Below are 19,397 nucleotides of genomic sequence, written 5' to 3'. Positions count from 1 at the left end.
TTTCTTTTCGATAAGTCTGGCCAGTGGTTTATCGATCTCATTAATTCTTTCAAAGACCAGCTTCTAGTTTTGTTGATCTGATCTACTGTGTTTCTGGTTTCTAATTCATTGATCTCTGTTCTATCTTAATTATTTCTCTTCTAATGTGTGGCTAAGGCATCATTTGCTGCTCTTTCTCTAGTTCTTTAAGGCATAAAGTTAGTTGGTGAATTCGGGATTTTTCTTTTTTTTTGAGTAAGGCTTGGATGGCTATGTATTTCCCCCTTAGGACTGCCTTTGCAGTATCCCATAGGTTTTGGACAGATGTGTTTTCATTCTCACTGATTTCCATGAATTGTTTAAGTTCTTCCTTGATTTCCTGGTTGACCCAAACATTCTTGAGCAGAGTGGTCTTTAGCTTCCAAGCGGTTGAATTTCTTCCAAATTTTTTCTTGTGATTGAGTTCCCGTTTTAAACCATTATGGTCTGAGACTATGCAGGGAATAATCTCAATCTTTTGGTATCAGTTGAGACCTGATTTGTGACCTAGTATGTGGTCTATTCTGGAGAAAGATCCATGTGTGCTCGAGAGGAATGAGTATTCTGTTGTTTTAGGGTGGAATGTTCTGTATATATCTATGAGGTCCATCTGGTCCAGTGTGTCATTCAAAGCTCTTGTTTCTTTGTTGATTTTCTGCTTAGGTGATCTGTCTATTGCTGAGAGTGGAGTATTGAGGACTCCTACAATTAACGTATTATATCAAAATGACTCTTTATTTTGGTTAACAGTTGGCTTATGTAGATGGCTGCTCCCATGTTGGGGGTGTAGATGTTTACAACTGTTAGATCTTCTTGTTGGATAGACCCTTTAAGAATGATATAGTGTCCTTCTGTGTCTCTAACTACAGTCTTTAGCTTAAAATCTAATTTGTCTGATACAAGAATTGCTACCCCAGCTTTCTTTGAGGTTCACTGGCATGGAAGATGGATCTATCTCTTCACTTTCAGTCTGGATGTAACTTTAGGCTCAAAATGAGTCTCTTGTAGACAGCATATGGATGGGTCCTATCTTTTTATCCAATCTGCAACCCTATGCCATTTCATGGGAGCATTTAGGCCGGTCACATTGAGAGTGATTATTGAAAGATAGGAATTTATTGTCATCATGTTGCCTGTGAAGTCCTTGTTTCTATAGATCGCCTCTGTAAATTTCTGTTCTATATCACTCTTAGGGTCTTTCTCCTTTTATAGAACGGCCCTTAATATTTCTTGCAGGGCCGGCTTAGTGGTCACATATTCTTTCAATTTCTACCTGTCTTGGAAGCTCTGCATCTCTCCATCCATTCTAAATGACAGCCTTGCCAGATAAAATATTCTTGGCTGCATGTTCTTCTCCTTTAGTACCCTGAATATGTCTTGGCAGCCCTTTCTGGTTTGCCAGGTCTCTGTGGATAGGTCTGGCATTATTCTGATGTTCCTCCCTCTGTACGTAAGGAATCTCTTCCCCCTAACTGCCCTTAAGATGGTTTCCTTGGTTCTAAGATTTGCAAGTTTCACTATTACATGCCGGGGCATTGGCCTGTTTTCCTTGATTTTGGGAGGGGTTCTCTCTGTCTCTAAGACATGAATGTTTGTTTCATTCCCCAGATTAGGGAAGTTCTCAGGTACGATTTGCTCAAATATATCTTCTAGTAATCTCCCTCTCCACCCCCCAGGGATCCCAATAATTCTGAAATTGGAATGTTTCATGGCGTCACTAATTTGTCTGATTCTGTTTTCATGGATTTTGAGTTGTTTTTCCCTGGCCTCCTCTTTTTCCTTCTTTTCTATCAATTGGCCTTCCAGATCACTAATTCGTTCTTTTGCCTCACTTACCCTAGCTGTTAGATTAGCTAGATTAGATTGGATCTCACTGACAGCATTTTTAAATTCTGCCAATTCAGCTTTCATTTCTGCCCTCAGAGACTCTATGTTGCCATTAATCGATTTCTCCATTCTAGCTATTGTCTTCACAACTGCTACCCTGAATTCCATCTCCGACATCTTGGTTATATTTGTATCCATTTGTAAATCTGGGGCATAAGTCACAGTCTCTGAGTCTTTCCTATTTTGGGGGTTCCTCCTCCTAGTCATTCTGTTGAGGGGTGGTTGAGGGAATGTACAGAGTCCAAATTATTGACCACAACCCAGGCAAGATGCACCTGATTTATAGGGACCTTAGGGTTGTCAGCCTCTTGTTCTCCCAGCCTGTCTTCTGGGGGAGGGGTCTGCCATGTTACTCAGACAACCCTGTTTGGGCAGAGTTGCCCTGCCCCTGCGGTGGGGGTGGGGGGGAATGGGCTCAGTAAAAACCAGTTTTGGGGGACTTTTGTTCTCTGGCGGCTTCCCCTGCTGGCTTTCCAATTCTCTTCCGAGAGTCAGAGTAGAAGAGATCATTTCCAACCCTCTGCCTCAGAGCAGAGAGATCACAGTCTGTTCTTCAGCAAACTCTCCAGGCCACACTAGCTCCATTTCCGTCTGTGCTGTTATAAACTGTAGCATCCTGGGTTGTGTGTCCCTCATCAGGGCTCCCAGTCCTCGCCTCCAGGTCTCTGCCCTTTGTGCTTCTAAAACTCCCCGCCATCTAAGTTTGCACCCGCAGCCCCACCGCTCCAGGTTTCAGTGCAGCAGACTGCCTTGAAGTCCTTTCCCCGCCACTACCAATCTGCGAGTCTGTGCCCCATGCCCAGTGCGAGAGGCTTTCAGGAACTGGAACTGGCAGGGCAGGACCCCCACGGCTCCCTTCCCCTTCCATTTACCTTCTGATGTGTGCCCGTGGAATCACGGCTCCCCGCTTCATGCCTCGAAACCAAACGCCTGCAATATTCTGTTTGTAGAGATCCAGATATATCTTCTTACATCTCAGGCTGATCTCCTGAGTGTTCAGAGGGGTCCGGTAGATATCCAGCTCAATTCAGAGGACCAGTTTGAATGGTCCTCCACCATCTTTCTTTCCATTGTATTTTTCATAATATTGTTTCAGCGATAATTACTCCAAGCTTTTGTCCACTATTTTTTATAATAAATTGCCCTAAATTCTAAAACTGGGAAACCCATTATAGCATTTCAAAAATAGGCCATAGTAAGTTTTTAGAATGTGTTTATTTTGGGGAGCTTGGATGGCTCAGTTGGTTGAGCATCTGACTCTTGATTTCAGCTCAAATCATGTTCTCAGGGTCGTGAGATTTAGTCCCTAGTGGGACTCCACGCTTGGCAGGGAGTCTGCTTGGGATTCTCTCTCACCCTCCCCCACTGCCTCTCCTCCCTTCTCTCTCTCTCTCTCTAAAATGAATAAATAAATCTTAAAAAGAAAGAATGTGTTTGTTTTTGTTTAAAACTGCTGTATAAATGATTACAGTTAAAACCAATGACTCCCAGCTAGAGAACAAGAGAGACCCACACAGAGATGTATCATGGACTAGCAATGTTGATTTAAATTATTTTTAACTTGCTTAAGTACATACAAATATATAACAGTATAAATCTTTCATGTGCCTAATTCTCTCCCTACCATAAAACCAAGCTTTTATAGCAAATACTAAAAAATTTAAGAAAACAAAAATTCGGAGTAACAGCATTCAGTAACACATTAAATTAATGTGATGGATGATATTTTGCTAAAACTAAATTAAAACTCACAATATAAATATGATCCTGACTGCTGTAGTGTAAGTTAGTTCAGTTTCAGCAATCTTGTGGTGCTCTGATGGCACAATCCCCTTGTCACTTTTCTCTAAACTACCATGTTGCCTCTGTTTCTTTGTGGTATCATTTGACCTTCATTCTGTACAAACATTACATTTACATTTTAAGTCTGCTTCTATCTTCCTCTTCTCAGTCAACTGCAAGAGGCACATGACTCCACCTCAATGCTCTTTCATAATGCCAGATCCAAGTTTTTATGTAGCTTAGTAAGTTTAAGTCTTAATCTATAAAAGTCTTTTAATAGTAATTTACCAGTATAAATTTATCTGTTAACAGATAAAAATTCAAACATGAAAATAGTGTTACATAAGGAATGAGTTTATTATTTTGATATTAGACTCCAATGGTAGATACACTTAAAACATAAATTTAATCATGAATATAGTGGCAGGTAGTAATCATTTTAACATTAGGAAATGCTAAGATAGTTGCAGATATGCCTAATACATTAAATGCTAAATGCTATCAATTGTGATAATCACTTATTTTTAATAGAATCACAAAACTAATACTAAATTAACATCTAAATTCATTTGGAAATACCTGGTTTTAATTTGATTATTGGGTAATCCAGAATATTCTTAAATTGACTTAAAAACGAACATTAAAATACTAAGACAAATTTATAGGGTGGATCACCTAACATTTCCTGCCAAAACATATGGAATGTGGTTTGAGAAACACTAAATTAAATAAAGCAAATTTTAGGAGCCAATTGTGGGGGGGGGGGGGAAGTCTTAAAGTCTGAAGTCAGTGTATTACTTGGAGACATGAGGCAACAGTTAGAAAAAAATGCCTCCACAGATGTTAGGCTCTCACCTTTTCTGACTTACTTTTTCATCAATTTATTTCCAATTGTATTAAAACAGAGATAAATAGCAATTCACTGATAAGCAAATTCTGTGAAATTAAAATCATCCAATAATAGCAACTTTAAACATCAATATGGATATAACTCTTGGTACTTATGATATTATCTTTAGAAATGAGAAAGACCAGAGTTTCTCTAATACTGATACCTAATTTTATGTAGTATAAAAATATACAATTTATGTTCTGTATTTAACACAGTATATCAGCTCCAATTGAATGTTGAGTATAACATAGAGCTCTCGTTCTAACTCCATAACTCCATCTAAATCTGGAAAGAACTTTGAATATTGCTTTAATGAGATAAAAATGGTGATATCACAATATTATTCATAAGTTTTCAGTTTAGTAAACTAGAATAGGTGTTTTTCAGTAAAGACATTATTCCATCATTATCTGGACATAAGATACCTACCTTTTCTGATTTCTACTTACCTACCTTTTCTGATTTCTATCTGATTCCTTATCATATAGAATTATAGCCCTTATGAAAAGAAAGATTAGTTTGCATTCATAATATTTATCTACCTCCAGACATCAACTTAATAAACATTTGTTGAACATCTTCTATATTTTAAACATTGTGAAAAGAAACAATGGTGATATAAAGATGTTGAAAGAATCTCATTTTTACCAGATCCAAGTTTTTTATGTAGCTTAATAAGTTGAAGTCTTAATCTATAAAAGTGGAACTTTTACTTTAATATGGAAAAAGATATACATAGATGTCTATCTAACCAGACAGCATCTGATAAACATAATAGAATAGGTACAAAGTGCGATGGAAGAAAAGAATCATCTCTCTAGATGATTTCCAAGTTGGAAAATCTTGGTAGAGTCCTTGCAAAATGTTGCATTTAGACTATATTGTGGCAAAAACCACTTTGAACTTGTGGGGATGCATGCATATTATAAAATATGATTTAGGTGAAAGAAATCATAAGCCCAAAGAAATTGAAAAAAGGATTTCATGTTTACAGAACAGTAAACAGTTTTGTATGGAACGATTTTGAGGTTCTTCAAAATTGTTTTGTAGGACATATAATTGAAAATAAGCTTCTGTCAAATCACTGAAAGATTTGAAAGTTAATTTAAGGAATATATATCTTATATATGTAACATTATATATTTTTAAAGAGAGGAAGGCCATGACTAGACATAGAAGTGAGGAATGGAAAGACCAACAAGAAACACTGTAGGATCTGAGTTGTCACTGGACTAAGAATGGTACAAAGGAGAGAATAGACAAAAACATAACACACAGCCAAAATCTACAGAATTCCCCTAACTGGATATAGATAGAGAGGAGAAATGCATTATATAATTTTGAAGTTGGGATCGCAGGCAAACTTAGGAAATGGTAGTACTGTTACAAAGAGAACATAGAAAAGAGGTCAGAAATGGAAAATATAAGTTGGGGGAAATGATAAGCAGGTGATCACTGAGAAGAGGCCATTAAATTTGGTATTTATGAGATTATCGAGAATATTTACAAGAACTGATGTGAGGGCAAGAATTCCGAATGCAAAGAGTTTAGAATGAAAAGAGACTCTCATTTCCAGGGCAGTTTATATTAAACAACCTCAAAAAACTTCCCCATAAAAAAAGAAATATAATTGAATAAATTTTAACAATCCTTTTCAATGCCTACTTGACCCTGCTAGGAAATAATAGAAATTCCAAAAGCCAAAAAAGAAAAATATGTTAAAAACCAGTGTTAGAAGTGGGTACTTAACCTACAGCTAACCATGGGTCATTTCTCATTCTGTGTCCTGTCCTGCATTCTTATAGCCAGTCAGAGGACAAGACGTTGTGTCTTGAACCCACAAAGTGAATATTCCTAATTTAGACTGTAGCATAAAACACAAAGAACTATATTCTCAGTAGATAAGTTGACTTAAAAAAAAAAAAAGGATGATAACAAGGAAATATGTTTGGGTTAGTCTTTACTTTAAATGTGGACTGAAAAAAAATTATTTCCTTGAATTATAACCAAGTGCCCGATTTTATGTGAGTTTGGGTTTGAATTTATACTCCCCATATGATTCAGGAAAACCAAGCTGAGAAATTCAGTTAAAATGGCCCTGGTTTTTAGCACCTCAAGAGTGCATAGAAAAAAAAAATGCAATTCACGTCTAAAGAATTTAAGTGGCACAGGATTATTATACATAATGGCAAGCACTTCAAATATTTACTCACAATCCACAATCTCAAAATACAGGAAGAAATTAACCACCACAAGTAAGCAAAAACAACAATAGCTTTAAAAATCAAGGACTTCAAATATTTAAATTATCAGAAAAAAGAACTTAAAATGATAATAGAAATAAAGGTCACTGAAAACATGAATTACAATAATATATTATAAAAAAGAGCCATATTTGGAATAAGAAATTAAATATAATGTATTTCATTGCCATTAAAACACAAAGTGTGGGATAAAAAGCAGATTAGACACAGAAAAAGAATGTTAACTGAACTAAAGAAGTATCCAATGAAATTTCCTAAAATATGGTACAGAAAGATGAAATTATGGAAAATATTAGAGATAGTTCAAAAACACTAAATGATCAAGTCGAAAAAGCACCAAATTACAGCATTAGAAGAAGGAAGAGTACCTGAAATGTACTTCAAGCTAAGAGTTTTACAGGGACACCTAGATTATCAAATTAAAGCACAGTTTGTCCAAAATGAACTGAACAAAAGCAATTCAACTTTTAGTTGAAACTACAATCTATACTAAAAAAAAAAAAAATCTTAAAAGCACTTAGAGAAAAAAGATGAAATACTTCAAAGAGCAATTAGCACAACCACAAAATGTTCAATGTCATAAAAAAAAAAAAACAGAAGACAGTGGGCTGATATTTTTAATGTATGGATAAGTGACACCAGAAAGTAATCAGATTATTATATATTTTCTATATTATTGACAATATAAATATAATCAATACAAAGGGAAAAAATCAAGCCATTTTAGACAAACAAGGTAGAGCATTGCCACCAACAAATATCACTTAGGAACTTCTAAAAATGTACCTTAGGTGGAAGGAAAATGAAATCAAAAGGAAAGTCACAAAGATACAGCAGAAATATGGGTAAATGTAAATATAAAGTGACTATTTAAAGAACAGTAATATCTAATTTGAGGGTTAAAAAGGATAAAATAGAAACACTGGATAACCATGATGTGGAAAATGAGAACATGATGATTGAGACTAAAGTTCTCTTAAATCCTTGGATGCTATGGAAGTTGTATATGTATATTATAATTTTAAGAGTAAACTTTAATATACAGATCCAAAAATAGAGGATAAAGAATAAAAGGGATACAGAAAATTCGAAAATCTAGTGGAAAGGGGAAAAAGTAGAAGCAAAACAAATGCATTTGCTTAGAAAGCACTAAAAGATGATAGAAAAATTACAAATATGAGCTATTAGAAGTATATGCAAACATATTTTCCTTTTAGAAAATGGAGATTCTCATGTTGAATTTTAGAAATGTTATAAGAGACACTGCTAAAACATAAGAATTCACTGAGGTTGAGAGTAAAAGGATAAGAAAGGGTATATGAAGCACACATTAACAATGAATCGATAATTATATAGTACAGTAAAGACAAAAACCAGGGGTGCCTGGGTGGCTCAGGTGGTAAGTATAGGAATCTTGATTTCAGCTCAGGTCATGATCTCAAGTCCTGAGATCAAGCCCCACACTGAGCTCCGCACTCAGCAGGGAGTCTGCTTGGGATTCTCTTTCCCTCTCCCTCTGCCCCTCCCCCCATGCGCACGCACACACATGATCTCTCTCTCTCTCTCTCTCAGATATTTTTTTAAAAAAGATAAAAATCAATTGTCAAAAAATAACTACAAATACCCACTAATACATGTGGAAATGTAAATTGTAAAAATAAACTCAGAAGAAATTATTTTAAAAATAAAAAATACAAAGAAATGAATTACAGTGAAAATGATACAAAAATGGGATGCAGCTGAACTATACTTACAGAGAAATTTATAGCCTTAATTTCTAAATATTAAATTCAGAAGGTTAAAAAAAAGAAGTAAGCACAAAGAAAGTCGGAAGAAAGCAATAAAGCATAGAATTAATGAAATAAAAGAAATAATATGTAATAAAGATTCAAAGATGTTCAACAAACTGAATCTGTTCTTTGAAAAGAATAATAAAACAGACAAAGCATTGACAACACTAATCAAGAAGGAAAAAAAGGCAGAAATAACATGACATTTTAGAGGGGGAAATATACGTAAATAGGCAGCAGAGATTTAAAAATTAGAATATTCCATGAACCTTTGGCAAAAGAATTTAAACAAAATGGAGAATTTGCAAGATAATTATAATTTATTTAATTTACAAAAGGTGGTCCATAAATAAATTTTTAAAACCCACATCTAAAAATTCATTTTAAAAAGACCTAAAAAAAAAGACCTAAATCATTTTATTATTGATTTCTATCAGACATGTAAGAAATGTATAAGTGTTAAACTACTATATCACACACCTGAAACTAATATAACACTGTATGTTAACTAACTGGAATTAAAATAAAAACTTAAAAATATATATATATAAAACTGTAATTTTAGATGATGTTTCAATTAACTAGCTGATGGTGTAGTTGCAAACAATCCCAAACATCTCAGTGGCCTGCAACAACAAAGACTGGTTTATTTCTCATATAACTCTTTTATGTCCAATCACCACATGAATACAAAAGGAATATTCCTATGACGAGAGAGTGCAAATCAAATGATAACAAACAAGGATGTAATCAATAATCTTATACAAAGGACCAACTGGTTCAATCTACCAAAGTGAACTTTTCCATGGAGAGAAATAGATGGACTGACTGCTCTACAACATATTTTATGTGGTGAGAAAATTTTAAAAAATTAGACACCAACACAAGGTTAAATTTTAGTCCAATATTTTTCCTGAAGATAGATATAGACATTCTAAATAAAACATTATTAAGCCAATCCATTAGGCCCAGAAAGGCAGGATGTTTAAATTAGAAGATATAGGAATGTAATTAACAAAATAATAGATAAAAGGAAAAATGTATCTCTGTAAATGCAGATGACTTTGACAAAAATCCATCACTCATTTATAATTAATGAGTCTAGAAAATCTATTAAAGAAATCAAAGCAATAATTAATAACTTCCTAAAACAGAAAGCACCAGACCTAGATGAGGTCACTGGTGAATAACACTAAACATAAAAAAAAAAAAAATACAATTCTCTATAGTGCATTTTAGGAAATAGGAGCAATACTTCCTAACTCATTTTATGAGGTCAGCAGTACCCTCATAACAAAAACAAAGACATTACACAAAAAGAAAACTACAGACCAATATCCCTCATGAACACAGATGCAAAAATCCTCAACGAAATATTAGCAAATTGAATCCAAAAAATATAAAAAGAATTATATACCATGACCAAGTGGGATTTATCTCAGGTATGCAAGGCTGGTTCAACATTTAAAAAGCAATTATTATAGTCTATCACATCAACAGACTAAAAAAGAAATCCTGCAGTCATATCAATAGATGCAGAAAAGGCATTTGACAAAATTCAACACCCATTCATGATAAAAACTCTCAGTAAAAAAGGAATAGAGGAAAACTTTTTCAGTGTGATAAAGAATCCCCAAAATCCTACAATGCTAAAGTTTAAAACATTTTTTAAGAAACACAAAGTGTCCAAAGATAATTCACAAAAGAGAGAAAATACTTGGAAAACATTATGGCAAATTAAAACAGAAAACAAAGCCAAAATGCAACACTACACCAGTTGTTTAAACACATTAGTCTCATGCAATGAGAAGTTCGAAGGTAGCGAGGGATTGCAATGGATCCCAAGATACCATCAGGGATCTAGGATCTAGTTATCTTTTTTCTCACTATTATTAGTAAGTATATCCTCACACTGCTGCCTCATGGCTTCAATGCAGCTCATAGTCCTCATATCAGTTTGGAAGGAAAAGATAAGAAAAATGCAGAGAGCTGACTGCTTTCAACTTCAGATGCTTTGCTTTTTTTTTTTTTTCTTTCTTTGGAATAGGATGCCCTTCTCTTGGATTTCCACTGACATCTCATTTATGAGAATTGTATGAAATGGCTACCTGTCACTACAAGGGTGTTTGAGAAAGTATTTTCAGCCAGGCTCATTGCTGCCACAGACAATATCAGATTTCTTAGGAACAGAGAAGAGTGTTTGTGTGGATATTGAGTAAGTGTATAAAAATACCTACCACATTTATTTGCCAGAATATATAAAAAATTCATACAAATCAATAAGTAAAAAGTATGGAACCATCTCACTGACATTTGCATCAAAAAGAATAGAATACTTAGAAATAAATTTAACCAAGGAGGTGAAAAACCTGTACACTGAAAACTGTAAGATATTGATGAAAGAAACTGAAAAATTAATGGAAAGATATTCCATGCTCATGATCTGGAAAAATTAACATTGTTAAAATGTCTGTATTTCTCAAACCAATCTACAGATTAAATGCAATCCCTATCACAATTCTGTTTGTTTAACAGAAATAGAACAAACACTTCTAAAGGTTGTATGGAACTACAAAAGACCCAAAATAGCCAAAGCAATCTTGAGAAAGTAGAACAAAGCTGGAGGTAATACTCTCCCTGAGTTCAAACTATATTACAAAGCTAACCAAAGCAGTATGGTATTGGCATCAAAACAGACATATAGATCACAATGGAACGGAATAGAAAGCTCCAAAATAAATCCACAAGTATATGGTAAATTAATTATGATAAAAAACAAGAATTTGCAATGTGAAAATGAGAATCTCTTCAATAAATGTGTTGGGGGATACCTGGGTGGCTCAGTTGGTTAAGTATCTGCCTTTGGCTCAGGTCATGATCCTAGGGTCCTGGGATCAAGTCCCGTGCTGGGCTCCTTGCTCAGCAGGGAGCCTGCTTCTCCCTCTGCCTGCCACTCCCTTGCTTGTGCTCTCTCTGACAAATAAATAAAGTCTTAAAAAATAAATAAATGTGTTGGGAAAATTGGACAGCAATATGCAAAAAGAAAAAAAAATAGAACTGGACCACCATTTTACACCACACATAAACATTAACCCAAAATGGATTAAGACTTGAAGGTAAGACCTGAAACCATACAACTCCTAGAAGAAAACATAGGCAGTAAATTCCTTGACATTGGTCTTGCAATGAGCTTTTGGATTTGGCACCAAAAGCAAAGGCAACAAATGCAAAAATAAATGAATGGTACTTCACCAAACTAAAAAGCTTCTGCAAAATATTTTTAAATCACATATCTGATTAGAGGCTAATATCCAAAATATATAAAGAACTCATACAACTCAACAGCAAACCAACAAAAAAAAACAACCAAAAAAAAAAAAAAACCCACAAACAAACCCCAAAAAACAAAAACCAAAAAAAAAATCCAATTTAAATATGGGCAAAGGATCCGAAATCTGAATAGACATTTTTCCAAACAAGAAATACAAATGTCCAACAGACACATGAATAGATGCTCAACACCATTAATAATCAGAGAAATGCAAATCAAAACCACTTTGAGATATCACTTCATACCTGTTAGAATGCCAAAAAGACAAGAAATTACAAGTGTTGACAAGGATGTAGAGTAAAGGGAACCCTTACGCACCTTAAATTGGTGCAGCCACTATGGAAAACAGTATGGAGGTTTTTCAAAAAATTAAAAAGAAAACTACCATATGATCTAGCAATTCCACTTCTAGGTATTTATCTAAGGAAAACTAAAACAATAAGTCAAAAAGATACACACACCTCCCCCACTTCATTGCAGCATTATTTGCAATAGCCAAGATATGGAAACAACCTAAGTGCCCATTGATGGATGAATGGATAAAGAAAAAATATATTATTCAGTCTCAAAAAATGAAATTTTGCCATTTGCAGCAACATGGATGGACCTTGAGGGTATTATCTGAATTATCCTAAGTCAGACAGAGAAAGACAAATACTGTATGATCTCACTTATATATAGAATCTTCAAAAATAAAAACAAAACAAAAAGCAGCTCATAGATACAGACAACAGATTGGCAGTTGCCAGAGGCAGGAAAAGAGGGAAGCATGAAATGGGTGAAGGGAGTCAAAGATACAAACTTCCAGTTATATAATAAAAAACTCATGGGGATGTAATGTACAGCATGACAACTGCAGTTAATAATACTACATTATATATCTGAAAGTTGCTAAGAGAATCTTTTAATTTCTCATCACAAGAAAAAAATTATAACTATGTATGGTGACAATATTACCTAGACTTATTGCAGTGATCATTTTGCAATATATACAAATGTTGAATCATTATATTGTACATCTTAAATTAATATAATGTTGAATGTCAATTTTATACCTCAATTTAAAAAATAAAATAAAAAGACTATAAATGCAATGTAAAAAGTGAAAAGATATGAATAGACAGTTGATAGAAAAGGAAAATCAACTAGTAAATATGAAATACGAATAGATACTCAACTTTAGAACCTATTAGAAAAGAAGGAAGTAAAAATGAAAACCGACTTTAGATATAACTTCACGTCTCTGTAAATACTGTTTTGGTGAGAATAATAAATGATGATTTTTATATTACATTGATAAACTTCAACTACATCAAATACTGCTGGGCCACTGAAAAAAATTGAGGACAGAAACATGTCCTTTTGGCTTGGCAACATTAAAGCCACCTCTGATCTTGACAAAGCAGTTTTGATGGACTGGTTGGGTGGGTTAGGAAGCTAAATTGTAGACGCATTACAAAGTAAAAGGAAAGTGAGTGCAAGGAAATGATATGTAGAAGTTTAGCTACAAAGACGCAGGAGAAAATACAAGCTGGTAGCAAGAGGGCTATGAAGTTTTGAGGAATGTTTTCTTATTTTATTTTTAATAGAAATTAGAAGAGTATGTTTTTGTACTGACCAAGTAAGAGAAAATTTGATGATGTGGATGTTCCACAATTATTTCAGGTTCAACATCTCCAATACTGAATTCTGTCTCCTCCCTCCAATCTGCCTGTCCTGCCCTCATCCTTTAATCAATTTAGAGAAGCTCCACCTACTGTTACCTAAACCAAAAGTCATCCTAGACTGATTCTCTTCTCGCATTTTCCATATGCTGTCCATCACTAAGTGATACAAAATTTACCTCCTAAATTATAAAAGTCCCCCTTTTCCCCATCCTACTAAAGGTCCTGATTCAGTCACTCTCAGATAATTTTCACAGCTTCTATTTGATCAGTCTAGTGTCACTCTATAATAACTACCATCTATATTTCTGTCAAATCACTCTCTAACACACATGCCAATCACCTGCTTAAAAACCTCTGATGGTTTCCTAACAACCAAGCTTAATTCCTAAGCTTAGTTTTTTGGCATATCACACTAGTGTTCTACACAATAGTCCTACTTACACATATACCCTGGCACAAACTTCAGATCTTCAACTCTTGTCTAATACTGCCCCCATTTGACCCTACTGTTAACTCTTCTTCAAAAATTCAGCTCAACTATAATCTCCCCCTGGAAATTTTTGCTTCCTCAACTTCACCATCCTGAACCCTACCTCTATGTTCCTGTGGTAGGCAGAATCCTAAAATAGTCCACCAAGATTTTCTGCCTAATTCCCAGGACTATGAATGTGACGGGAATTCATTCAAGCCCTGATTATGTTAATTAATATAAGGGATTCTGCAGAGGTAATTAAGGTTACTAATTAGTTGACTATGAGTTAATCAAAGGGGAGTCTCTCCAGGTGGGGCCTAATCTAATCACATGAGCCTTTTAAAGTCACAGTTGTCTTGGGCCGGCTTCAGAAGAGGAAGTCAGAAAGATTCCAAGCCTGAGAAGGATTCAACACACTTGAAGATAGGAAGGGGCAGGGAGGGCGCATGATGAGGGATCTCTAGGATATGAGAAAGGCCCCAAATGACAGCCAACAAGGAAAGAGGAACTAGATTCTACCAGAACCGTGAATAAACTTGGAAGTAGATTATCCCCTAGACCCTCCATATAAGAGCCCAGACTGGCTCATATCATCAATTTGGGCCTTGTGAGACCCTTATCAGAGAACCCAGTTGAGCCTACTCAGATATCTAACTTACAGAACTCTAAGATAATAAATGAGTGCTGTTTTAAGTTTGATAGGTTTGTGGTGATTTGTTACAAAGCAATTAAAAACTAATAAAATTCCATAGCCCATTATGTCGGCTCCCTTGAATTTCATGTTTATGGTGCTCTCTCCTCAATGAGTTTGTGAGCTGCTTAGGATAGAAATCATGTTTAAGTGATGTCTGTATTCCCAGCATCTAACATAGTACTTGACACAAGGACAGAGGAGAAATGCACAACAAAGTATAAATGAACATCTCAGGGGGATGTTACTATGTCACTTGAATCCTACAAGAAGCAAACACTGAGCTGGAGTTAGGAGTGCAAGGGGTTTATGGAGGTGGGATTAACAATTGTGAAAGCTAAGAAACAGAAGAAGATGAATACAGAAACATTTCAGACATCAGTGCAGACCTGAAAAAGTCATGGCCAACCCAGAGCAATGAGTGGAGCTTCAGTACACGGTACCTTCAAAGTTGAGTCATATGTTGGGCAGAAATAACCAGGCCCAGTACCTCCACCTTGCTCAGTTATGGATCAGGGACTGCCTAGGAAGGGAACTGCCTTGGCTTGAAAGCTGAGATGGATACTGAAGGTGCCCAAACTAGAAGTTGTTAGCTAACTGTACTTCTTACAGGTAAAGAGGAACTTTTTTCCATGAAGAAGATCTAAATGGCGCACCTTCACAGCCACTGCACTGTATGAGAGATCACTGTCTCGGACGCCTGGTGGCTCAACCGGTTAAGCAACTGCCTTCGGCTCAGGTCACGATCCCAGGATCCTGGGATTGAGCCCCACTATGGGCTCCCTGCTTGGCAGGGAGTCTGCTTCTCCCTCTCCCTCTGCCTGACACTCTGCCTGCTTGTACTCTCTCTCTCTGTCAAATAAATTAAAATCTTTAAAAAAATAAAAAGATCATTGTCTCTTAATTAAAACATTACATAAGCTCTACTCATCAAAGTAGAACTATAAGGTTGTCTACCAGAGCAGTGCACTAAAGAAAGGACTCCAAAATGATCACATCCATGCCTCTAAAATTTAGTTAAGTGTCAACCTAACATTTTACAACAAAAGTTATAATGATTATATTTGCCCCTAATATGTATGGATGGTTGTGTTTTTTATCAAAGCAGTAAAATTATTAGACAATTATGTTTAAATTAAGTTAAAACGTCCTTAAGGTTTTAGCCAAGAAAAAATATTTTCACTTCAAGGGCATATGTCCAGCTCAGAGAAAAATTCATTTTAATAAACGGTCATGATAATTTTTAAAGGAGCTTGGTTATCTTAGCATTATTAAAATGCAATTTTAAAGAGGAAACTATTTTCTTAGATTGCTCTGTCTGAATTCATATACCTTTGTTTTAAGGCCATCTTTCTTAGTTATTTCAACGACTCTGGAATTAAATAGGTGTGAATTCTAAGCAAAACTTTTCAAAGCTTCCGTTATCATTCACAAGTATCAAAAAGAATTAGGAGTTGTTCTTTTTTTCTTTTTTTTTAACAGTCCTGAGTGTTTTAGAGAAAAGGAAGTTTGGAAACACACTAAAGGAAGAGTCATCTTCAAAAGCAGCTGTCAAATCATGTTCTTTGGTGAGTCTCATATTTGAGAATATCAACATATCAGTGATAATATGATAATTAAGGATACATATTTTCCCCAAACCTTCTATATTCTTATATATATGAGTATAAAAATTCCCAATACAAACTGTCCTCAGAAATATAGTTCTAGGCTTAATTATATCAAATGGCACTGTCACAACCATAGCCTGGATGAGACCTACCATCTTCTGATACCTTTGGTATTATTGGTTCTCTGCCACCAACATCTCCTCACCCAACATCTGGCCTGGGAATTGGAACTTATCTTAATTGCCATATTGAGGTTTAGTTGTATCACATTAGATAATTAATAGAATTTCTGGAGGTACAATAGGTCTACCTTATCTGCAGGGGATATGTTCCAAGACCCCCAGTGGATGCCTGAAATCATGGATAGTATAGAACCCTATATACACTTTTTTTCCTATACCTACGGTACCTAAGATAAGGTTTAATTTATAAAATAAGCACAGTAAGAGATTAACAATTACATAATAAAATACAATAATTATAACAACATACTGTTATAAGTTATTTGAATGTGGTCTTTCTCTCAAAATATCTTATTATACTGTACTCACCCTTCTTGTGATGATGTGAGTTGATAAAATGCCTACTCAGTGAGATGAAGTGAGGTGAGTGACGTAGGTAGCGTGATACGGCGTTAGGCTACTACTGACTTTCTGATAATAAATCAGAAAAAAGATCATGTGCTTCTGGACTGTGGCTGACTGCACAGGTAACTCAAACCACAGAAAGCAAAACCACAGCTGATAAGGGGGGACGATGACATAACAAATCTCAGAAGAATTTACCTTTAAACTCATTTACCAGAATTCATTCTTTGTCTGGCTTCAATTTCTAATTCTTTACTAATCAGCATGGGAAAAAAATGTCAATTTAAGGGAAAAATCTAATAACACTTCCCCACTTTTATCTTCAATAGTCAAGACAGAAGCCCAGAGTTTCATGTGCCCCTGGAAAGAACCCTATACTGCCCACATTTTCTTAACCCTTTTACTCGCTATCCCTAGAGGACCACATTAGTTTTTTCAATCTTAACATCTCCTCAAGTGTGCTTACTCTCAGCTGATGGCCTTATTTCCCATCATTTAGAAAAGCAAGGCCATCAGGGGAGGTTTTCCACATGCTCCCATTTCCGTATCTAACAACCCGCCTGCATCTGAGCCCTTGCACATCCACTGCCTCCTCTCCCATTGCTATGGATGAGTGTTAGCTCCTTTATGAACCAGACCTTCCACTGATGCACTAGCTCCCTTCTCATCTTGTTTCCTCAGGAACAACTCTCCCCTTTTCCTGTGGGCAACATCCCTCTCCAGTAAATCATTCACAGGAGCACAGAAATGCAATGTTTTTTGTGGGTTTTTTGTTTTGTTTTGTTTTTAAAAGATTTTATTTATTTATTTGAAAGAGACAGAGTGAGAGAGATAGCATGAGCAGGGGAAGGGGGAGAAGCAGACTCCCCTGCTGAGCAGGGAGCCTGATGTGGGACTCAATCACAGGACCCTGGGATCATGACCTGAGCTGAAGGCAGTCATTTAACTGACTGAGCCACTTAGGCATCCCCAGAAATGCAATGTTTTATCTTCCATCTTTAAAAAAAAGAAAAAGAGAGAGAGAGCACTCCTGACCTCACATCCAGGTCCAGCAAGTACTCTTGTCAAAAAAACTCCTAGAAGCATTTAGATATCCTCCCCGTCTACTTTCTCTCTGCTCTCTATCTCTCTCTCTCTACCCAAAATGGCTCTGGTGAAGGTCAGCATTGTCCAATCAAGCAATCAAATTTTGGTCCTTTATTTAGCCTATAAACATAATTTGTCATAACTGACACTTTCTCAGATACCTTCTTCACTTGTCTTCTAGGGTGCCCCTCTTTCTTGGTTCTCCACCCATTACACCAGCTGCCTCATTTCTTCCCCATCCTCCATATTTCTAACCAAGTATCTAGGGCTCAAGTCCCTGGATATCACTTCCTTTTCTGTCTACACACACACTTCTTTAGATATCTCCCTTTTTTTTAAGATTTTATTTGTTTATTAGAGAGAGAGCATGTGCACAAGAGAGTGTGAGAGAGAACAGAAGCAGGGGCAGGGGGAGAGGGAGAAGCAGACTCCCCACTGAGCAGGGAGCCAGACGTGGGGCTCGATCCCAGGACCCTGAGATCATGACCCGAGCCAAAAGCAGACACTTAACCGACTGAGCCACCCAGGTGCTCCTGGATATCTCCTTTATTCTTGAGGCTATAAATACTATCTATATTCTGAAGACCCCCTACACTATACCTCTTGTCCTGATGTGTCTCACAAAACCCCAGACAGTTATGTCCAAACGGCTTACTCCCCACCTACACTTAGATGTCTAATGGGAATCTCAAATTTATCATGTAAAACCTGAAGCCAGAGCCTCCCCCTCTCATGAAAATTGATCTTCCTTAAATTTTCCTCAATAAATTGAGGAAATAATAAATTGAGTCCATGGCAACCTCCTTCTTCTACTTGTAGCCAAACAACTTGGAAAAACTTTGATTCCTCTTCCTTTCACACTTCCTGTTAATCCATCAGCAAATCCTGTTGATTCTACCTTCCAAATATATTCAGAATCTGCCACTTTTTAACCACCTCCATTGCTACCACCCTAGTGCAAAACTACAATCATCTCTCCCTTGAATTACTGCAATAGACCTTTAACTAGGCACCTTACATCCATTCTTAAATCTGTACACCTTATTCTCATCCTAAGCAAGATCACATTTCTTCTCTGGTCAAAACCCTGGAATAGTTTCCCATCTCACTGTATCAGTTAGGGCTCTGAAGAGAAACTGAACCAATAGAATAGAACGAATTGAACAGAAAATTGAGCCAAATTAAAGAGATTTATATTAAGGAATTGGCTCATGTGATTGTGGGAGCTGGCAAGTCTGAAAATTAGAGGACAGTCCAGCAGGCTGAAAACTTAGGTAGGAGTTGATGTTGTAGTCATAGGGCTGAACGTCTTTTGCTCCA

Source organism: Zalophus californianus, chromosome 1, assembly GCF_009762305.2.
Source record: "Zalophus californianus isolate mZalCal1 chromosome 1, mZalCal1.pri.v2, whole genome shotgun sequence".
Classification (NCBI taxonomy): Eukaryota; Metazoa; Chordata; class Mammalia; order Carnivora; family Otariidae; genus Zalophus; species Zalophus californianus.
This window is presented reverse-complemented; position numbering follows the sequence as displayed.